This window comes from Mustela nivalis (genome assembly GCF_964662115.1).
Source record: "Mustela nivalis genome assembly, chromosome: 16".
Classification (NCBI taxonomy): Eukaryota; Metazoa; Chordata; class Mammalia; order Carnivora; family Mustelidae; genus Mustela; species Mustela nivalis.
In genome coordinates this window covers 30,270,060-30,293,799 of record NC_139035.1, presented here as the reverse complement: position 1 = coordinate 30,293,799, position 23,740 = coordinate 30,270,060, and the positions used below count along the sequence as shown (strand labels likewise).

The 23,740-nt window shown below is 47.1% G+C and overlaps 1 long non-coding RNA gene across 12 annotated transcripts in view; it reads left to right on the top strand.

Moving 5' to 3' along the window:
- The window catches only part of LOC309850513, an 86,550-nt gene that overhangs the window by 25,362 nt on the left and 37,448 nt on the right, over positions 1 to 23,740 (top strand). For 5 of the 12 annotated variants that reach the window (XR_014304287.1, XR_014304291.1, XR_014304292.1 and 2 more), the window contains one exon: positions 18,470 to 18,629. The exons of 4 other annotated variants lie outside the window; for them this stretch is intronic. This is a non-coding gene — a long non-coding RNA (uncharacterized lncRNA). Of the gene's footprint in view, positions 1 to 15,943; positions 16,258 to 18,465; positions 18,630 to 23,740 lie in introns of those variants that run through there. 3 more of the 12 variants (XR_014304297.1, XR_014304298.1, XR_014304290.1) reach the window with 3 other exon arrangements.

The window sequence follows — 23,740 nt, the reverse complement described above, 5'->3', positions numbered from 1 at the left end:
TTTATTTTAAAGATTTTTATTTATTTATTTGACAGAGAGAAAGAGAGCACAGGCTGGGGAGCAGCAGGCAGAGGGAGAAGCAGACTCCCAAGAGAGCAGGGAGCCTGACCTGGGCTCGATCCCAGGACCCTGAGATCATGACCTGAGCAGAAGGCAAGGTTCTTAACTGACTGAGCCACCCTGAACATATTTAATACAACATTAATGACAATTTTTATGTACCTGTCTATTAATTTTAACACCTGGGGCTACCAGTTCTGGGTCAGACCATCTTGACTGATCATTCTCCTTGTTAAAGGTAAGATTTTCCTACTCCTTTGTATGATTAGTAGTTTTTGATTGGATGCCTAATATTGTTAATGTTACCATATTGAATGGTGGGTATTTTGTATTCCTATTAATGTGAAAAACAATTTTTGGGAGATTTTATTTTTAGGTAATCTCTACACCCAACTTAGGGCTTGAACTCATAGCCTAGAGATCAAGAGTCATGTGCTCCATGGACTGAGCCAGTCAGGTGTCCTGAAAAACAGTTTTTGAGAAGAATTACCAGGACTTTTTTTTTGCTTAGTTTTATTAAAAAACAAGTTGTCATAAAGCTTTTTTTCCTTTAGGGAGGTTTAAAAAAAGGAACAAGTTTCATCAAGTCAAATAAACAACGGTAACTTGAAAAAGATTGGGAATCACTGGTTTACAACTTATAACTGAACAAAAGAACAGCAGTCACAGCCCCAGCTGCTGGCCATCTCATGCCAATGGCAGCAAACAAGATCAACTAGACAAAAATAAATAACTGTGTGGAAGCCCCAAACTGTTTATATATTGAGACATCAGTATATATATGTCTTTGATATGTGTACTTTTAAAAAAAGTTTAAAAAAAAGATTTTATTTATTTATTTGTGAGAGAGAGAGAATGAGAGAGAGAGAGAGAGAGAGAGAGCATGAGCACATGAGAAGGGGGAGGGTCAGAGGGAAAAGCAGACTCCCTGTCGAGCAGGGAGCCCGATGAGGGTCACAGACCCGGAACTCCAGGATCATGACCTGAGCTGAAGGCAGTCGCTTAACCAACTGAGCCACCCAGGTGCCCATGTGTACTTTTTTTTTTTTTTAAAGACTTATTTGTATTTGAGAGAGACGTGGAGAGCATGTGCCCAAGCGGGAGGGGCAGAGGGAGGGAGGGAGAGAGAATCTCAAGCAGACTCCCTGCTGAGTCCCAATGTGGGGCTTGATCTCACGATCCTGGAGATCGCAGCCCGAGCTGAAATCAAGTCGGACATTTAACCGACTGAGCCACCCAGGCACCCATTATGTGTATTTTAATATATCTTAGTGATGTTTTTGAATTTTGTGCTGGGATGTATTTAAGTTCATTGTAAGTAGGTGTCTGTTGTAAACCTGCCCTTCGTTCACAAGCTCCACATGCAGCTGCTCCCAGCTCTGCCATATTGGGCCACCTGGTGGCTCTTCCAACAACCAGGTTTTTCTTGATCATTCAGAATCCCTCACTTCTTGTAAGAACACACTCAGGTTTTCACAGGAGGACTTTCCCTTCCCTGAGTTTTTTCCCCTTGACACACTATAGCTATTGGCCAACAAGGGGAAGAGTCCCCTTCACATGTCATTTATTTTATCAGGATTTCTTCTTTGTTTTCAGGCATCTCTTTTCCACCTCAGGCAGAGCACCATTTTTCTTTTTCTTTCTCTTTTCTCCTTGCGTCTTTTAAAACTTCAGTTATGGGAGATTTTAAGCCTGCCAAAACAGAGAGAGATGATGGTACAGTGGGCTTCTGAGCTTCATCAACAATCGTCTACTCGTGCAAATGCATTTTTCTAAAGTTGTGGATTTGCAAACATTAGGGACTTCTCTTCAAGTTGCATTTGGAATCACATGGTAGGGGATGCACAACCTTTTTTGTCCTGCATGGTGTGGCGGTGGGACTCCTGGTTATCATTCAGGTTAGGATGCATACAGCCTGAGAACTCCAGTGGTTTCCAAGGGACCCACCAAGCATCTCAAACACTGTCTGACTTTTTGTTGTATGCACGGTCCCTAAGTGCAGCCTGCAGCTCTCACTCTGTGTGTTGTTTATAGTCTCTAGTTGAGTTAGGACATATCTCCTTGTTCATCTAGATTTACGCTCCATGAATGCAGTTCCTAAGCATTCTTCTTCCTCTTCTTTTCTGAATATATATATATGTATATATACATATATATGTATATATACACACACATACACACACACACACGCAAATACACTAGAGTGTCCTTTCATATATCAACTATGCCTAATGAGTCAAAGCAAACTAATGTCCTGTAGTGAGAGGCATCCAATAGAATCCTGGTGCTGCCGCTTACTGGTTGGTGTGACTTTTCCAAATTTGCTAGATCTCTCTAAAATCCAGTGCCATCATCTGCAGACTGAGTAGTGCCCACCTGCAGGATGATTGCAAGGGTCAGAAATCACGCAAGCAGAGTGCTCCTCACCATGCCCAATGCACAGGAGCGAACTGTGGATGACAGTTCTGCTATTGTGATAGATGTGGCCGGCTGTGGCATGGATCATGGAGGGGATTATCCTCAACTGTCTGGGTACACAGGCACCAGCGAGACTAAAATCCTGACCAAAGTCACTCTGAGAGTCAGGGACAGAGCCATAACCAAACTCATAAATACCACTTCCTGGCTCAGAAGCTCCTGCACACACACCAAAATCTAATTTCTGCTGTATCTTGATGGATGAGTTCTTTCTTATAATAGAAATAAGACATTTCCAGCAGCTCATTTCAAGGGGATTTACTAAATTTATGGGTTCAGGCATCTGGTTTTGGGTCCAATGCCCAAAACCATGTCCTTATATCCACAGTGATACTGGAAACGAGCACATCAGTCCAGCACATCTCTGCTAGAGTGCTTTGCTGAGTGTATTTGTGCACAGGCTGCTTTTCAGAATCATGGACTGCTGGTGGACAGCATGTAAACAGTCTGAGGGAATGCTTCACGGTTTCACACAGAGAAGGGGATGTTATGAGTCTCACTTTTTCTGTTTTTCTCTCTGTGTTTCTGTCTCTCTGACTCTCTTTGCCTCGCTGTCTGTCTGTCTGTCTCTCTCTCTCTCTCTCACATACACACATACACACGCACACACACATAAACTTGTCCTTTTGATCTTATATTCATACACCTCTGTGTATCCTTTCTGAAGTGGAAAGATGGTCTTTCTCAGAGATTTCTCTCTGTATGTTACAGAAGTATCAAAATATGTTGTGGCTAATCATCTGTAGGTGTCTTGAAGGTATAAATTCTGTCTAAAAGCTAAAGGCACTGACCAGCAAAGTCAGTGAAAATTGTGTAGAGAGCCTCACCCTTTTGTCCTAAATGAACAAAGTTAGGGGAGAAAAGGAGCATTTGAAGAGGATCAGAAAGAGATACGTGTGGCCATCAGCTGCATTTTCACAATGTCATAGTTTCTTTTTGGCAGAGACCACAGTTAACAAACAAATCAAATTATGACGAATTGCCTACGAAAGAATGAAACCTTTTCCTTCCTCAGAAAGAAGCAGTGGGGCTTCTCCCTCTTACCTTGTGCAAAAGCTCAGCCTTCCACTAAGCGCAGTGGTTATTAATCATATCATCTCTGTGTTTCTAGCCCCTTTCATTACGCTTTACGCAAAGTATGCACTCAGCAGGTAATTATGCTGAATGCTGAATGTATCAATACATATTAGTTGCAAATCTGCTGTGTGGCCTGACTTTGTTAGGTGCTGTGTGGACTGCTAAAGAGGTTATAACCCAGAATTTCTTGCTTTTACTGAGCTTGCCATCTCAATGGGACATAGTAATTTTGGGAAATGTTTAGCCATTATTTCCTCAAGTATCTTATCTGCTTCGTTCTATTTCTCCTTTCCTTTAGGACTCCAATTGTACATATGTTAAATCTTCTGGTAATGTACCACAGGTTCCTGAAGCTCTGTTAATTTTTTCCTTCTGCTCTTCAGATTAGAAAAGAAATCTGTTAATCTGCCCTCAAGGTCAATGGGGCGCCTGGGTGGCTCAGTGGGTTGAGCCTCTGCCTTCGGCTCGGGTCGTGATCTCAGGGTCCTGGGATCGAGTCCTGCATCGGGCTCTCTGCTCAGCGGGGAGCCTGCTTCCTCCTCTCTCTCTCTCTGCCTGCCTCTCTGCCTACTTGTGATCTCTCTGTCAAATAAATAAATAAAAATCTTAAAAAAAAAATCTGTCCTCAAGGTCACTGACTCTTCTGTATCTTCATTCTACTGTTAAGCCCATTCAATGAGTTTAAACATTTCAGATATTTTTCAGCTCTAGAATGTCTATTTAGTTCTCTGTATACTTTCTAGTTACCTGCTGATATTTCCTATTTTTCATTCATTGTAAGCATACTTTACTTTATGTCCTTGAGCTTAGTTATAATTGTTTTATAACCCATGTCTGTTAATTCCAATACATGAATTATTTCAGGGTTGATCTTCATTTTTTTTTCCTTGAGTATAGATAATGTCTTCCTGTTTCTTTGAATGTTAAATAATTTTTTTAAAAGATTTTATTTATTTATGTGACAGACAAAGATCACAAGTAGGCAGAGAGGCAGGCAGAGAGAGAGAGAGGAGGAAGCAGGCTCCCCGCTGAGGAGAGAGCCTGATGCAGGGCTCGATCCCAGGACCCTGGGATCATGACCTGAGCTGAAGGCAGAGGCTTTAACCCACTGAGCCACCCAGGTGCCCCAAATGTTAAATAATTTTTTAAAAAGGTTTTATTTATTTGAGAGAAAGAGAGAGAGAGCAAGTAAGTGAGTATGAGCGGGGTGAGGGGCAGAGGGAGAAGCAGACTCCCCACTGAGCAGGAAGCCCAATGTGGGACTTGATCCCAGGGACCTGGGATCATGACCTGAGCCGAAGGCAGGCGCTAAACCAACTGAGCCACCCACGTGCCCATTGAATGTTAAGTAATTTTGAACTTTGTCCTGGACATTGTGAATGTGAATATGTTGTAGAGATTCTCAGGTCTGCTGTGTTCTCCTGAGGAGTACTTTTTTTGGGGGGGGGGTATAGTAGGCAGTTAACTTTGCTGAATTTAGACTGCTAACTTTGTCTTCACTGCTGTGAATGGTAGGTGAAATTTCTGCTCACTTCATTTAGTCTTTGCTGGACTGCTAGAAGTCTGCTTCATACATGTGTGGCTCTGGAATTAGCAAGAGATTTGGGCAGAATTTATACACACAATTTGGGGCTCCCCCTTTATGGCTCTCCACTTTTCAGGATTTCCCCCTTTGTTTTACAGCAGCTGTGTCTCTCTCAACTCTGTGCTTTGGTTCTTCAAGTCAGTAAAACTTTGGGTTTTTTTTCTGACTTTTAGCTGCCTTGCATAGTGAGAGGCCTTACCTCAGGAGAAAAGCCATAAAAAATGGGAAACATTCCCAGTTCTTTTCCCTTCATCCAAGTGTTGATTTCCTTCCAGTATCCACCTGTTTTTGGTTCATCTTCAACGTTTTCAGATAGTTGTTTTTACATTTTGCCCAGAGTTGATAGTTGTTATTTGTAGGAAGGTTGGTCTCATAGGAGCCACGTGGCCATGACTGGAAGGAGCACCTTGTTCGGCATGTAGGACCATGAGATCGGGACAGATAAGCAAGTTACCATCACAGAAAGACTCAGAGATGAAAATAACTTCTACAGAGGTTTGTAAGGGAGACCAGGCTTTGGAAAGACAGGTTCGTTAAGGAAAAAAATGTGACATATTGAAAGAAATGAACAAATATCTGAGTTTACAGTCAGTCCGTGTGGTGGTAGGAAAATATTTGTTTTTTGGCATGATTTTAGTACTTACAAAGGATAGGCATATCTCCAGATACCAACACTGCAAAAGGTAGGGAGAGAGATGTTTTTGTGGGGGGTCAGTAACCTGCAGGAAAGGCTCAAGTTTTCATATTTTGGGGTCTAGAGTAACACAGAGTGATCCTGGTTTTTGTGTTTTTTGTTTTGTTTGTTTGTTTTGTCTCTGGGTGCAAAGGGGACAAGTGTGCACGTGTCCCGTAAGTGTGGGTCAGCAGAGTGTTGGATCTTCGCCATCTCTCCTTTGAGCCCTACCATGATGCTCAGATTTGATCTCACAGACTGTTTTGAGTTTTTCCAATTCAGTGTAACTCAACTGCTATTTTGTTTTGTTCCACTGGTTTTATTTATACAGTACATAAGAGACATTAATACACAGATCTTCCTGGACTTAAAACAGAGTTATGTTCGATAAACCCCTTGTTGGTTGAAAATATTGTTAAGCTGAAAATACATGTACTATATCTATCCTACCAAACAGCTTAGCTTTGCGGACCTCAAAACTGCTCAGAAACCTACATTAGCCTACAGTTGGGCAAAATCATCTGACACAAAGCCTGTCTTATAATAAAGTGTCAACTATCTCATGTAATTTATTGAGGATTGTACTGAAAGTGAAAAACAGAACAGTTGTACGGGTACAGAATGGTTATCAGTGTATCAGTGTCGAGCCTTGTGATCACCGGCTGACGGGGAGTGGGGGCTGCTGCTCAGCATCACCAGAGAGTATCACAGATCGTTAGCCTGGGATCAGGGCACAATTCACAATTGGAAGCAGGGTTTCTCCTGAAACGATATCACCGTCATAGAGTTGAAAACCAGTAAGGGTTTTCTAAGTCAGGGACCCTGTACAGTCAGCATCCTTGTTACATATCAATACAGCCAGGCCACTTCTGCTTCCTGAGTTAACTTGTAAATCCTCTACAGTTGTAATTCACTTTTATGTACCAGAATGATTTCGTTACCCTTATCAGCTCATCTCCTGAGCTAAGGAAGAAGGACCATCCAATTTGCTTCCAGAGGTCGGCCTGCAGTCGCCTGTAAGGGTTAGAGTAAGGGTTACTCTCTGTCTGAGACGCTCAGGTTTGTCAAATTCCTGGCCTGCAGGGAAGTTTCATTACCTGTAAAGCTGATACTCTAAGCTGTGTGGGAGGTTCCAGGACCATTTTCTGGGAACAGTGTGCTAGATCTGGCTCATCCTGCCTCACAAGAGTTGTTAAATCTGCAGGAATTTTTTAAGCTGTGCATCAAGCAAAGCCATTACTAGAAATTTTTATCTTTATCACTTACAATTCAATGCACTGTATTTAAGGCAGTGGTAATAAATACTCAAAACCAATACTTCCTAATTATTGTATGAGATTTTGTTTTTTGATGTACACTCTTGAGGTCATTCCCATCTCTTATACCTTCGTGGTGGAGACACTCGGCAGTGATATGCTACCGTGTGTCCACACCCAGCTCTGTGCTCAGAGACATCATGTTGACATTGGCCGTCATGGGAGTGTTTATAAAGTAGAAGTTGGCAAGTGTGGCCAGGTAGTGCCTTTCCTTTGGAGAGCTGGTTGTTAAACACTTATCAACATTTCAGTGCTTGTAGGCATTTCCCTTCCCTATAAAGCACAGCCCTTGGTCCCAGAACGGTTTTGCCACTTCAGATTAAATGAGGTTTGTGTCTTGCTGATGGTTGCGAGTTTGATTTTTCCAGTTCAATCTTACAGGAAAGAGGGTGGATTTTTATTGGTCCTCAGTAAATAATTACATAATCATGAAAAGTAAAGGAACTTAGTAAAAGAATTTTGAGTAATATTTAACCATTTTGATCATTATTTCAGGTGGTTTGTAAAGCCTACTAATATATTCTACAGAATCAGTATTTTCAAGTTTCTCTGTAATTTCCTTACTTCAACACCATACTATGAATTTTCATAAGAAGTTCCTTTTTTTTCCCCTCCTGAATTCTAAGGAGGGATGTTGGAATATTATATCACTGGCAGAATGTTCCAGTCCAGTTTATGGAAGCATGTTAAACAGAAGGTTAGAGACAAAAGAGGAAGAAAAGTACATTTCCTCACATACTTACTCAAAATAGAACATTAACCATAGTTAAATGCATTCACTCAATCCCAGGAAATTGATTTTTATTTTGCCAACCTTGGGCTGGGCAGCCTGTGTTCACGAGGTCACCTGTTCTTGTGCTCGGAGCCCTGGCAATTCTAACTGAGTGCCTTGTAGGGACTGGACAGGTGTTTGGGACATGCGGTCTGCGCCCAACAGGGAAGCCCGCATGCCTGAGTCTGTTCACTATGGTGTCCATAGTTAGGAGTGCCTGCTACAGGTTTTATTACATTTCTTTTTTAGGTTATTTCCAAAAGTTTCTATTTTATTTCTGAGTTTAGAGCAGGAGCCTTTAGGCCAGAGGAAGGGAAAAGCTGGCGTCGTCTGTTGATGGCACCACTGAAGGACTTTGGCTCTTTTGTTGTAACATCCAACGGCATCAGAACTGAGGAGAGGAGCCATCTAATCAATTTAGAAAGGTTTAGTCAGTGATTTCCCTGGAGAGTTAGGGCGCTGACCCCAGGGCCTTTAATTTATCCCATAATGTGTGTTTTATTTGTCACCAATTGACAAGGGCATTTTGGGCTGAGAAATAAGATCTTTCTTCTTTTTATTTATTTTTTAAAGGAATTTGTTGAGAGTTATTTGGTTTGTCTTTCTGTATAAACTCGAGAGGGTGGGTAATAAATAGGTTGCTGGGTAGATGGCTGATTTGTGTAACAGGTGGTGATTTTATAGTTGCTGAGCATAAGGGACGTTTACCAGCCCTTTTTGGGGGGGCAGCTTTTTTTTTTTTTAAAGATTTTATTTATTTATTTGACAGAGAGAGATTACAAGTAGGCAGAGAGGCAGGCAAAGAGAGAGAGGAGGAAGTAGGCTCCCTGCTGAGCAGAGAGTCCGATGTGGGACTCGATCCCAGTACCCTGAGATCATGACCTGAGCCGAAAGCAGCGGCTTAACCCACTGAGCCACCCAGGCATGCCGGGGGGGGGGCAGCTTTTAAAGTTGTGCTTAACAAACCAAAAGGCCAGGGAAACCTACCAGAGCCTCTGGAGGGTTTGACACTGAGTGAGTGTGTGTGTGTGCATGAGAGTCTGCATGTGTGGTGTGAGATGGGTGAGTGCAAGTAGTGTGTATGTGTGTGTATATGTGAGTGTGATTGTGAGCGATCTGCATGCGTGTGCAAGAGTGTGAGTGGTGTGTATGTAAGTGTGTGCCTGTGTGCGAGCAAATGTGCATGTGTGAGTGTGTAGAACTGGGGTGGTCTCTGAAGCAGTTGCAGTCTGTCCCAGGGGCTCAAGGAAGGGGTGTGATTGCTGTTAGGAAACATACTGAGAAGTAAGCATCAACAAGGAGAGGTGCAGAGAGGAGTGGAGGGTTTCCAGTACAGAGCAAGGCACAAAGGTGAGGGAGACACACCACACAAGGCACACAACTTTTTTTTTAAAGATTTTATTTACTTGAGAGAGAGAGCACAGAGGAAGTGGGAGAGGAAGAGGGAAAAGCAGATTCCCCACCGAGCAGAGAGCCTAATGCAGGCTCGATCCCAGGACCCCGAGATCACAACCTGAGCCCAAGATGGACATTTAACCGACTGAGCCACCCAGGAGCCCCAAGACACACAGTTTTGATTAGGACTTTTTCTTCTTAACTCTGATGCATAAGCATTTTTCATTTTGCCACAGTCTTTGTAGCCAGAATTTGGTATTTGCTTAACATGGAATTCCTTTGTTATTTTTTAAAGATTTATTTATTTATTTTAGAGGGAGAGAGAGAGAGAGCTAGAGCATGGGGGCGTGGAGGGGCCGAGGGAGAGAGAAACTCAAGCAGACTCTGCATTGAGCATGGAGTCTTATGTGGGTCTCAGTCCCGTGACCCCAAGATCATGACCTGAGCCACAAGCATGAGGAACACTTAGCTGCGCCGAGGCGCCCTTGGAATTCCTTTACATAGGAAGCTTTCCTTAGTACCACCTTTCAAATGTGGGGCTGTTTGCAGAAAACTAAATGCACCCATTTAGTTTTCAGGAGCATGGTTATGTCTGAAGTGCGACAGACCCACAGAGAAGCTGGACTGAGGCTGGACTCTCCCCTCTGCTTGCAGGGGTGGGAATGTGTGGACGTGGGCTGGAAAACCAGTGTGCCTTGCTTTCCAGGAAAGCAATCAGGTCCTTACTGAGTTTCTCACCCAGGTGTCCAGATGCGCTGGAAGGTGTATCACATGGGATTTTTTTGGTTATAGTAAAAATATTATCATTTGGGGATGATTTGCTGGTATCGTGCATCAGCAATAATTTGGGTTATTCTCAGTACCTGGCAGCTGCGGGTGCATGGGAGGCTGGGTATGAGGGTATGGAGGTGAGGGGCGGGGAAGGAGGGAGTGTGGCTCCTCTCTGCCCTCCGCCGGAGACCCCATACTGACACCCCAGTCTGCACGCAACCCAGAGTCCTTCCATCCACACCACTCCACAGTGGTGGCCCCCGAGCCAAACATTGTGTAATCCAGCCGCAGGACCACAACATCTCAGCAGATGGTACACTTGAACATATTGATCCGATGAGAAGGGGCTGTGTCAGATCAGGTGTGGCTCTTCAAAGTGACTGCACAATCAGTAATAATGTCTTCCTGCTCCTAGAAGCCCCCAGGGCCGATTCCTAAATAGGTCTCATCCCAGGTGTTGGGGTCAAAAGCTGTGATCATGTGATTTCTGGATATTGTATCAGCAATGTCGGTATTTCACATCCTTATTGATAAAATTCACTGAAGGGACTTGGAAAAATGAGATCTCCTGTCATTTTCATATGAAATTTCAGAAGTCACCAAACCCTTGAAATGCCGTGTAGTCCCAGGGATGAGAAGGAACGGAGTCCACGCACATCTCCCTGGCACTGGGCCCCTCCCACTCCCCTGGTGCTTGTCCCTGTGTCCTCCCCCGAGCCCTGGCAGTGGGGGGTGAGTGCACCTGACAGCAGCCAGGCTGCCCACTCGGACCCTCCTCCAGTCTGTGTTCTGGAAGCAGGAAGGCAAGCAGGATAGAAAAGACCAAACGTAGGAACCGGTTTATCAAGCTGTCTGCCTGCCCGTCCCTGTGCTTGAAGGCGCATTCCTGCCGAACCTTTGCCTGTGGTCAAAGCAATGCGGGAAGCAGCTGGATGGTAATAAACACCAGTTTTCATCACCAGTGCTGGGTTCTTTAGAGGTTCTTTTTGCAGCCTCTTGATCTGGAGAGCTCATAGGGCTTCTTCCTGACCATCACAAGAACATAGTATGTTTGGTAACTATGTATGGTGACGGATGTTCACTAGACTTAATTGTGCTGATCATTTCACAACATACATACAAATATTGAGTCATTGTGTGTGTCATTTATGCCTCAATCAATAAGTAGGTAAGTAAAAACAGAGAAACAAAACCTGACTTCATTTGTTTGTCAGATCTGTATCTAACAGGGTTGTGCCAGCTGCTGGGGGTACCAGAAGAGATGGGTGTCTGTGGGGTGGGCCCTGATGAAGCCGTCACCCTGCATGTGCCTGGCCACAGTGGTGGCCGGTGTCACCCAGAGCCTGATGCAGCCAGGAGGGCACGGAGGAGCAGCCGTGTGGCTGGTGGCCGAGGGGTGCTCCCTGGTCAGGGATTCGGAGGTCCCCAGAGCGGTACACACTGTGGGTTCTGGGGGTGGTGGTGGAGAGAGCCTGTGGAAGCCCAGGCTCAGCGCATGGAGGGCAGGGTGCAACCTGGGCCAAGTCTCTGGGGCCAGAGGAGCAGAGTGAGTCCCAGCAGGTGACAGGAAGCCAGTGGGTTGGGAGGACAGAAATGGGGCTGGGGATCAAGGGAACAGACTTTAAGGAGAAAAATAGAGCATTTTCACTCTCATTTCAGCAAGTTTAAAAGATTTATGAGATGCCCATGGCAAGAGACATGCTAGCTGAGCAGTTCCCACTGCTTCTTGCTTGTGGACTGGGCCATCATCTGGGAAGTCAGAAATGTCCAGTGTCTCCAGAATTCCAGAGGTCCTCCCTGCCCAGGGCTCGCTTGACTCTCAGCTTCTACGAGCACAGATGGTGCCTTCTCAGGGCCTTGGAGCTTCTGCTTTTCGCCAGCTTTGGTGTCCCCAGCCCGGCCCGGGGGCTTGAGGGAAGGGCTCTCACGCCTGCCTGGGTCATGTGCCCCGGGGATGGGGAACCACGAAGTCCTGGGGGATCACACGCACCGTGAACCTGCTATAGCCTGCTGCGGATGTTTAAATGGTGCATTTCATGGTAGGGGATGAGATCTTGCGTTTTCATAAATCTAGGAATTCACCATGGCTTGGGTCAGAAACCCTCTTCACCCTCCTCTCTCGAATCAGGAGGAGCCGCCCTTCCCACCTGTCTGTGAAGATCAAGGAGGACAATGTGCTTGATAACCCTCTCCCCAGCAGACTGCTCCTTGTTGCGGTGGTTTGGGTACGGTCTGCAGCCTCTGGGTTTCACCCCTGTGTTTAGAGTGCAGCTTCTGTGTGGCTTGCAAAGTGTTGAGGCCTGTCAAGAGAACCTTGGAATCGGAAGATACCCCCAAACTGAGTCCTGGCAAAGGTTACAGGGTTTCCCCGCCGCTGACCTTGCGGCCAAGCCTGGTCCTGGGCGAGATTGTCTGTGTCTCTGGCCTGCTTGTGCTTCGGGTTTTTTTCTACTTCTCTCCCATCTGCTTCTCTGCAGCGATGAGTGTTTTCCTAAGTGAGCTCATCACGTTAATCATATTAGGGTGTGAGTGGCCTGTTTGTGCCTTGAAGGAGGACCAAAAAAGCTCAGAGGGAGGAACCCTCAGCCCTGTGCAGGGGAGGGTGGATGGGGGTGGGTGTTATTTTGAAGCAGTGGTACCTTCCCCAGTGTCCCTGGAACTGCCCCGATTCAGGTCCCCACTCTTGTCCCTGATCTCCAGGCCAGCCTTGCCCGGCCTGTGCCGGCTGCTGGTGCTCCTCTACCACCCTGAAGAGAAAATCAGGAACACGGCCTCAGGCTCTTGCGCTCCGAGGATCAGGAGAACTGGGGGCTGCCACAGCACTAGCAGAGGCTGCGCTGATGGTGGCCGCTGGTGGTGGCAGGGGTGCCATGAGCCACACTCGTGAATCACTGCTGGGCTTGGCTCTCGGCTGTGACTCAGCCTGAAACTTTGTTCTGCTAACAGGAAGCCAGTAACCAGCAGAGTCAAAAACTTGTAGGAAACTCTGGATTGGAAACCACTGGCTGTTTTTAAGCTCCTGTTTCTACAACAAAAAGGGAAATCATCAGATAGAAGCTCCCTCTGTCTCCTTCGATGCAGAAGAACCAGATTGGCAGAAGGCTATTGTGAGCCGGGCTCTTGGGAGAGTAAAAAACCGGACAGGAGTTTACAAAAACAGGAAGCTGGCAGGGAAAACCATCGGAATTATGTAAATTAAACAGTGGGCCTGGGACGCAGGTGGTAGTCTGCCTGTTGGGAAGCTCTGGGGGCTGAGAATGGGGACAGCCAGGTCAGGGAGTGCGGGGCACTCATGGGAGGAGGCTGTGAGGCAGGGGTGAAGTGTGGGGTGTGGAGCTCCAGGCAGTGTGACCTGTAGGGCAGCCGGGGCACTCTCTGGGCACATTAGGAGGAGATAAAGATGCTTACCTTCCTCGTGGATGTGGGGACGGAGCCACGTGAGCTCTGCAGGCCTCTTGCCGGCCTCCGGAAGGCCCTGGAAGGCTCTAGAACTCTGGCAGCTGCCAGAACAGGTGCTCCCACCAGGGATGGGGAGCTGGGAGCCCCAGGATTTAGTTGGTGACTCACAAACTTTTGGGAGTGGGGACGCTTTTTTATGGCTTCTTGTTTTGGGTGTATTCTCTTCCCCACTCTGTAAATGTATGGTTAATCTAAAAGTTAATGAAAGGGAACTTTGTTTTAGTTTTTAAAATAAAAAGACTCTCCTGTTCTTATGAAATTTCTAAGACAACTGGAAAGCTTTGGGAGGCATTGCGATATTAGCATTTGGACCTACTCACTGTGTGCTGTTTGCTCTTCAGGGTGAAGGGAAGCCCTTGAATGCTCACACCAGGGGAGGCTACCACAGGAATGACTTTGCCAGCTCAGTGCCGACATCTGGGGTTGTTTGATAAAATGTCCTTTTCCCAGACCCATTACTAATCACCTTTTTTTTTTTTTTTTGCTCCTAATCTCCCTTCCCTCTAGCCTGCCACTCATTCTGCCATGAAAGCTAATTTCTTTTCTTTTCTTTTTTTTAAAGATTTTATTTATTTATTTGACAGAGAGGAAGATCACAAGTAGGCAGAGAGGCAGGCAGAGAGAGAGGAGGAAGCAGGCTCCATGCTGAGCAGAGAGCCCGATGCGGGGCTCGATCCCAGGACCCTGAGATCATGACCTGAGCCAAAGGCAGAGGCTTAACCCACTGAGCCACCCAGGCGCCCCATGAAAGCTAATTTCTTAAAGCAGATTCCATCCCACCACCTCCCTTCTCAACAATTTTCACTGAGTCTCCCTCCTGCCTACATGAAGTCCAACACCCTAGCAAGGAACAAGGAGAGACTCGTGGCTTAATCCTCTGATACCCTTCTAGTTTCAGTGTTGTTAACATCCCTCCATCCCCCCACAATTCATGCTGTACGTGATTTCAGGTCATTTCATTAGCTTTGCTCAAACTGGCTTATATAAAACAGGGATTTATTTGCTTCTTAAAAAAAAAAGTCCACTATCAGTGTGAGCTTCAGGCAAGGCTTGATCCAGCAGCTTAGCAATTTCTTTAAGGACTCAAGTTTATTTCTCTCTGATGATCATGGTCCCAGGGTGGTTGCCAACAGCTCTTGGGCTTTGTGCTTCTTTGTTCATGTCTCCAAAGAAAGAGAGAATTCGAATTCGCTTGCCCCAGCTCTCCTCACCCATCTTCACTCTGCTGCAAGCCTCATCTTCATGTTAGGGGTTTTCCCAGAACTGAATGGGCACCTAAGAGGCCACCGGGGCTGGGGGGAGGAGGAAGGAGAGCTCAAACCTAAGGAAGCATCCAGCATGTGTTCACCCAGAACACTCTGCCTATACCCTTCACAATTCCACGCCCGCCTCCTGCTGCTTCCTGGAGTTCCCCGCCTGTTCCCGCTGACCACAGTCCTGCTCATGCCTCATGGCCTTGCCTGGGTGGCACCTCTCCTGCCACGTACATGTCTCTGCTGTTCCCCCCCTGTAATTCATGCACCAAATGCTGTTGCCTTCACAAGAAGATTTAATCATGTGAGTTGCTTGCAAAATTTTGATAATTTTGTTTCTGAAATTCAGTTCCTTAATATATTTTCATTAAGAAATAGTTTAACTTCTCATGTCAGTGCTGGAATATTTTCAGCCACTGTCTCTTCCAACATTGTCTCTCTGCATGATCTCTGTTTTTTTCTTCTGTAATTTCTCTTGGAAAATCTTTTCTACTCTCTTGCTATTCTTTTCTACTTGCATCTTAACTTACCATGTTTTGTATGTACACCCATTCTGAATGGTTTCTTCAGATCTATATTTCAATTCACTAATTCTCTTACAGATGGGTCATATGGACATAAGTCCGTCTCATGTGTGACAGCGTTTGTTCATTCTTCATTTATCGAGGAAAAACGCTCCATTTTCTCATATTGTCACACTCAGCACTCTCAATGATGTGTGCTTTCTTCCCCTTACCATGGGTGTCAGTCCTCTGACACCCGCGGAGTGTCCCACAATTTGATTCAGGTCCAACACCACCAACCTGGGGCTGGTGTCAGATCCCACAGGTTAAGGGCTCCGTCCCACGAGACGGTCCCATGTCAGAGGCCTGTCACAAGTCCCAGGCTGTCATCTGTACTTCTGACCAACTGGCTATAAACTGGGGTTCCCATGACTCCCTCCCTGGTTCATAATTTGATAAAATGGTTCACAGGATTCAGAGAAACACTTACTTACATCTATCAGTCTATGATAAAGGATATGGAGGAAGAGGCGCATAAGGCGAGGTCCAGAAGGGTCCCCAGCATAGCAGCATCTGTCTGTCTGTCTGGAGCTGGGCTGCACCGCCCTCCTGGCACACACTTGTGCTCATCAGCCCACAAGCTCTCAGAACTCTGCACTCCAGGGATTTTCATGGTGGCTTCGACACGTTGGGGACATCAATCATTTATTCTCCAGCACCTCACCCCTCCCCCGAGAGCGGGGGTGGGGCTGGAAGTCCTGAGGTTTTAAGCATGGCTTAGACTTTCTGGTGCCCCCTGCCAACCCCAGGAGCCCCTCTAGAGTCACCTCATTAGAACAAAAGAGGTTCCTATAACCCAGGAAATTCCGAAGGACTGAGGAGCTCCATGTCAAGAACTGGGGTCAAAGACAAAATGTAAGTAGGAAGGCGGCAGAGACCGATATACGTGCATCTATTTCTTACTATTACATAGCTTTATATCTGGTTATTTATTTTTCTGAGTCCTTAATTCAGCAGGAAGAACCTTGAGGTGTGGGGATTCGTAGTGTGCTTAGTGTGAGTGTTGAATAAATGGTTGTGAGTAGTGATGGCATCATTACTGGGCTTTCTGAATCTGCAGTTCTTTGTTACGATCTCTTCACACAAAGTTCTACCTAATCTCGTTCAGTCTGGCCATGCGGTCCCCAGGTGGTACTCTAGACTTGAACTGAGATTTTTCTGGAGCCACAGTACACAACCATGTTGTGTTCCGAGACTTGTGGGCCAAGAGATATTTCCCTGGAAGCTGAGTCCCACCGAAGTGAGCGGTGGGGAGAAAGGGGTTTGGGGTGCAGAGAAGCGTGGCGCTCCCCAAGAGACTACAAGGGTGGTTTGCAGGGGAAGGGTCTCCTCCAGGTTGCTGCTGTGGGCTAGGCCCAGGAGTGCTGCTGAGTGTGCACCCAGAGACTGAGGCCCTTGTCTCTTGGGGTCCTCGGAAACGGGAATCAGGCTGTTCTGCCAGCGCTCCTGAATGGACACGCGTGTAGAGATGAAGTGAGGGCTACTCGGCTGGCCAGAAGAGATCTCTGAGAAGGCCGTGGAGAGTTGCTCCTTATAGAAGGCCCATGTGGATGCTGTGGAGCAGGGAGAGGGGCCTCCTTTGGAGCAGAGAGCCTGGCTCCCTGAAAACAGCAGAGCCCAACCCCACTTTGCCTGCTTCTGCGGAGTCTGGGCTTTGGGGGTGAGGAGGGCAGAGCCTCACTCCTGGTCTAGGTGGCCGTGGGGAGGGGGTGCAGCCCCAGCACCAAGAGCTGGGGGGCTGGAAGGCACCCGCAAAGCTGGGCACCTCCGCATCCGCCTGTACTCCCTACTAAGTTCTACTGGAGCCATCAGTAGGAAAAGGCTGTTCCCCTTTTACATAAGTCTTTTCTAGATGTTTTCAGAAGGAATTTAAACACTGGCAGACAGAAAAGGGAAGCTTTTATCCCTTCTCTAACCACCGAAAGGAAGCGGTGGATTTAAGAACCATGGGAAGGGCTAGGAAGGAACAGAGCCAGAGAGACAGGAGCGGGTGGAGAAGGCTCAGTAGGAACCTCAGAGGGTGGGGGAAGAGGCGGCGTGGGGTGGGGTGGGCTGCTCCCTGGGGAGCCAGGAGCCAGGAGCCCACCTAGGCCCCTGGGAAGGCTCTGCAGGGGTGGAGCCAGCACCCTGGGGAGGGACTGTGCAAGAGGACCGCCTTGAGTTTGGGTGAAACACCAGTACACCCCTTGGTCCACAGGGGCCAACTTCTGTCTGTGACGGACTTTTGAATGGTTAAGGGTAACTTCCCTTAAGCAGGCTCTGGGACCAGGATCCCACGGGGGCTGGAAAGCCCGTGCTGATTCTCTGGCCCTCTGTCTTTTCCTCCCGTATTTCTTTCTTCTTGACCCCTGTCTCTGAGTCCCCACCTTTGTCCCCTGGTTCCCACCATGGGCAGGCTGTCCTGGGTCCAGGGGCTGGCCCGCCCACCTAATCTCATCCTTGCACAACCCTGGTGGCTGCGCAGGGAGCCCGGGATTCATAAGGGGAGCTGGAGTGACTCTCACTGTTGAGAACACAGCTGCGGCCGAGGAGATAGGAAAGCAGGCCCGGCCCTCTGGCAGCGGCTCTGGAGGGAGTGCCAGTCAAGGAATAGGCCCAGCCCAGCAGGCATGAACGTGGCCTGGGCTGCGGCCACCAGCCCCTGGGGTGGGGCTCGGGGCCCCATGCTCCTTGGGCTGGCAAGGCCGGAGGACACTCCCCAGGTTGCATGGGGTCACAGGAGAAGAAAGGGTGTGTGTGTGCGGGGGCGGGGGGGGGGTGGCGTAGACGTCCCAAAGCCTGGCTGGCTCATGAGTGGAGCAGACTTAACTCAGTTACTTGTTCTCTTTCAGACTCCGTGTCTGCATCTACGAAATGGAAGCAATCCTTGCCCCACTTCGAGGACTCTGGTTGATGATGCCTTCCAGAGTTAGATCTGGGTTCAAAACCCACCATGGCCACATATCCGCCGACCTCGGCACCTGCCAGTCCAAATTCCACTTTGCCTCTGGGACCCAGCTCACCCTCCCCTCCACCGAGAAGTCTGGGTCACTGGTCCGACTACACTTCCATCTTTGTCTCAAGACAGTGCTATGACTAGCCCGTGCACGCCAGTGTTCATAGATCCAGACTGCTCAAGTTCGAGGCCCAAACCTGGAAAGTACTTCTGGGGGTCGTTAAGAGCATCCGAGGAGACCCTGCACCTGAAGTGGTCAGCATGCTTGGCGCCTTGAACCTGCTCAGCTGAGGTTTGTCAAGATGTCCATTTTGTCAAGAAGGAGCCTTCTTCTTCCTGGTCCTGAGAGTTAGCTCTGTAAAAGCAGGCTGTGTCTTCTGCCTTCTCGCCACATCACCCATCATGACATACATGTGTCGCATGATCAATAAATACCTTGGTAGCCCTCCCCAACACCGTGGTTAGATCGTAACCGAATTTCGTGGGCTGATGCTCGTGCACAACCAATCCTGTTGTTTGTCTGAGTTCCCGGGGCACAGAGGCACCACCTATGTAGCTGGTGTGGTGTCCTGCACTGTCTTGTGGTACCTCGTTAACTTTGCGAGGACATCAAGTTCCTGGGGCAGGCGTCACTCTCCCCATTTTACCAATAAGGAAACAAGGGCTCAGAGGGGCTGAGTGATGTGATCCAGGGTATGCAGCTGCCGGACTGACGCTGGGGCCCTCGCTGTGTTTCATTTCCATCATCTGTGCCTGTTGGTCCCAGTCTTGGCACGACAAATGCGAAACCTGAATCTTATTTACCAGTTATATCCATACCGTGGAAACTCTGGGTGTTCACGAACTTGGCAAACCGTCCACTGATTATAAAAAATCTGGAGGAGCAGAGTACTTGGAGCAGGCCCAGAGCTTGAGCTGGAAGTAGTACTTGGCTCCCCGTGGCACTAGAAGGTCGGTGATTTCTCATGAACCGGCTGGCTTGCAGGCCCCTCCCCACGCCCCCTCCTATGACCATTAGAGAAACTTTGATGTCCTTGGTCCCCGGGCAGTTTCCTTAGTTTAAGTAATCTTGGTTCATGGAATTTTGAGCTCTAGCGAACTTTTTAGGAAGGACTCTTTTGGGCCTAGCACATGTCTCAGGAATGAAACTCCCCAGTGACAGAGGGCATTCGACAAAACTCAGCGGTGAGTGGCGCTGCTGTGGGTCACCAGGCCAAGGGCCGCGTGCCCATCACCCACACATGTGCTCACAGCACACAGGGCCTCTGCTCCTTGCGCAACAGCAGTGGAATGTGAAGGGCCGTGGGCAGAGCTCCACGACTAGCACATTCCATCTGTACTGTCTCCACTCCTTCCGCTTCCAGCTTGGCTCTCCTGGCAACACCTCTTCCTGCTCCAGAGCAAAGGGCCTGTGGCAGCCAGCGTCCTGCCACTTGCTTGTGGGCCTGGTGTTAGGGTCTGTGTTCCTAGTGAGCACTGGCTGTGGGGTTGGATCAGCCTTGCTCTGCCTCACCTTTCTGTCTGAGGTCTTCCTTGAAGTCAAACCCCAGTTAGCCCTTTGGGAGGAATGTGGGGTCCCAAGGGGAGACGGCAAGCTCCTGTGTTTAGCGGCCAGCCTTGGGGCATGGACAGAGTTGTTTTTACATCAGACCCTTTCTTGGATGTTCAGCCATCAGGCTAGGCCAGCAGGACTAGGGAGAAGATGATTGCATGGTAATGCTCAACATCTACGTGAGAAGTACTCTTGTTCATAAAACCATGCATGCTCCAGTTCTCAGAACATCAAGTGTTTCTCACTCCAGATAGAATCGATCGGAATTGTAGAAACCCAGAAAAGAGGTGTGTATGAGGCCAGGGGTTCTCACAGAACACGGGTCCAGACAGGTTGGGTTCAAGTGCCGACTCTGTCACTTCATGGCATTGTGACCCTGGGCAGGTTGGGCACCCTTTCTGTGCCTCAGTTTTTTCCTCTGTAAATGAGGATCATAATACTCACTGTCTTTTGGTTTTTTTATGAGCATTAAATTAAATGAATTCATATCTTAAAAGTGATTAAGATAATGCCCAACATGTGAGAAATTCTGGATAAGTGTTAGCTAAATATGCATATATATCTAGAATCTTTCATGTGTGTATATATATATATATATACACACACACACACACATATATATGTGTGTATATATATATGTGCTATGTGTGTATATATATATATCTATCCCCATAATGTGAGATACTACAGGCTGACTTGTCCACTAGAGCCCATCATTAAACCAAGGCTTTGGGTATACCATAGGATAACACAGCACAGCACAGTATATTCCAGTATACCACAGCATACTATAGTATACTACTGCATATCATGGCATACCACAGCACAGCATAGTATACCACAACATAGCACAGTATATCTCAGGATACTACAGTATAGCACAGCATACTCCAGCATACTCCAGCATACTCCAGCATAGCATGGTATACCACAGATACCGTGGTATACCACAGCATAGCACAGTATGCCAAAGCATATCACAGTATACTACAGTATAGCACAGCATTCCACAGTATACAATAGTATACCACAGTATAACACAGCACAGCATGGTGCATGTTGTATACTATAGTATACCACAGCATAGCAAAATATGTCACAGTATACCACAGTATATACAGCATACCACAACATAACACAATCTGTCACAACATATAGCACAATATACTTCAGTATACTGTAGTGTACCACAGCATATACCACAGATACCACAGTGTACCATAGCATATCATAGTATACCATAGTATAACACAATATACACAGCATACCACAGTATACTATAGTATACCACAGTATACCACAGCACAGCACAATATGCCATAGCATACCACAGCATAGCACAATATACCACAGCATAGCCCAGTATACCACAATAGTTATAGCATACCACAACACAACACAACACAACACAATATATCACAACATACCACAGTTTAGCACAGTATACTACAGTATAGCACAGTATAGCACAGTATACCACAGCATACTACAGCATAGCACAGTATACCACAGCATATTGCAGTATACCATGGTATACTACAGTATATGGCACAGCATATCACGACATAACATGATCTATCACAACATACCACAGTATAGCACAGCATAGCACAATATGCCTCAGTATACTACAGTGTACCACAGCATGCTACAGCATACCACAGCATAGCACAATATGCCAGAGTATATTGCAGTATACCATAGCACACTATAGTATAGCACAGCATACCACAGTGTATGATAGTATACCAGAGTATACCACAGCATAGCACAGTATATGTCAACATACTATATTATGCCATAACATAGCACAATATACCACACAATAGCCCAGTATACCACAGTATATACAGCATACCACAACATAACACAGTATAGCACAATATATCTCAGCGTACTATAGTGTACCACATCATACTACAGCATAACACATGTACTATAGCATACCACAGCATACTGTGGTATACCAAAACTCACCTCCATCCATTCTCTGTAAGAAATGAGTACCTGGCATCTTATTTCCTACTTGGCTTCCTGCTGAATTGCAGAAGCTTGTAGGCTTCCCAGTGTGAGGGACCCATTCATATTTATACCAGGGACTAAGATATTTCATCCGACTGGTTATATGTGCGCTCATCTTTGGAAGGCATTTGCTCTGTGCAGTGCCCTGTGATAAGGATGCCATGAACGACACTGGTCCCTGTTCGGGAATGCCCTTCATGTGCCACAGACATGCTTGATGCCAGTGGCCAGGGTTAGGCATTTCCGCATATGCTGCCCAATGTTTTATAGGCTTTTTTCTCTGGAAGCAAAGTCTGTTTCCCTGAATGTCAGGAGAGGGCCATCTGCCATGCCAGAACAACAACTGAGAGGCATTTCCATTTCAGGCCGTGGTTTTCTGTTCTGTGTGAGCATTGTGAGAATTGTGGCCTGACATGCCTTTGGCAATGGAGGGTTTTATTAAATAGAAGCTAGATGGTTTGAGATAAAACACATCCTCCTCCCTTTCCCCCCAAACACAAGCTTTTCCTTCCTGTCCAGTTCTCCGGATATGTTTCTTTTAGACAATGGTCATTAAAGCCAGACACGGGCCAGTGCACACTGGTGAGATGGCACTGGCTCAGCCTTGGTGGGGTGGGGTGGGGGTGCTTTGGAAGCTTCTGGCCCTGGAAGGCACGGGGTTTCCCAGCAAAGACAGAGGAGCTGGTGCTCGTGCAGTTGAGTCTTGTGCTGTGTCCATGTCTGTCTTAATCCCTGAGGTTCTTAGCATGAGGATCAGGAAGTGTCTGGTGCTCTGTGAAGTGGGCTGTGGGCCACTCAGGACACTCCCTGCGGGGGCTCTGCGTGAGGCAGGGACTCCGCCTCTGGGTGCTCTCAGTTCCTATGTCTCCCTGCTCGGACCCGCTGGACACACAGGGCCCGTTCAGTTTCCCAAGTACAGCTTGGATCAGATGGCTCTCCTCGTCAAGCGTCAATGACTCCCATTACTAATGGTATCAAATATACAAATACACCCTTACTTCAGCATCCTCTATAAAGCGTGGCTTCAGTCCACCTGCCATTTCTGCCGCGGAGGCAGGCTTTCCCTGATATCTGAAAGTGGAGCATTCCTCTGGAAGCTTCTGGAAGCTCAAGAGGTGTAAATTCAAGAAGCAGTTACCTTTCATTTATAGGGAAAATATTTGGGGACGCCTGAGTGGCTCAGATGGTAAAGCGTCTGCCTTTGGCTTGGGACCGAGTCCCATATTGGGCACCCCACTCAGCAGGGAGCCTGCTTCCCCCTCTCCCCCTGCTCATGCTTTCTCTCTGTCAAACAAAATAATAATAATAATAAAGAGAAAATAATTGGGCATTCCCAGACCCAAGAAAACCTGCCCTAGGCTTTTCTGATACCTTAGGATCTGGCTAATGGCCACCGACAATAAATTGATGCTCAGAGACACAGTCCACAGCTCCAGTGGCCTGACGCTGAGATGCTGAGTGTGGGTTCCAGAGATGGAGCTGGGGGGCTCCTCTTGCTGCTCTGGGCACTGCCCCCGTAACAGCTCGCTGCAGAATGGACACACTGAACACGATTTTCACTTTAAGCATTTCATTGTAAACACAAAATTCCTCTTTGGATATCTTCTGTTTGGCAAGAACAGGTACTAATGTAGGTCTTTCGTAGAAGCAAAGTGCCTAAACAAACTTTTGAAAAGCAGGATATGTATGTATAGATAGTATATTGAATCCGTTGTAAAGTAACTTAGCCGAGCTCAGGACTCCTTCCCTGGACTGGCCTCGGGGAGTCTGCAGGTGCTCTTCCAGGAAGTGCCCCATGGTGTGCCCTGCTTCTGAGAAGGGGGACAAGG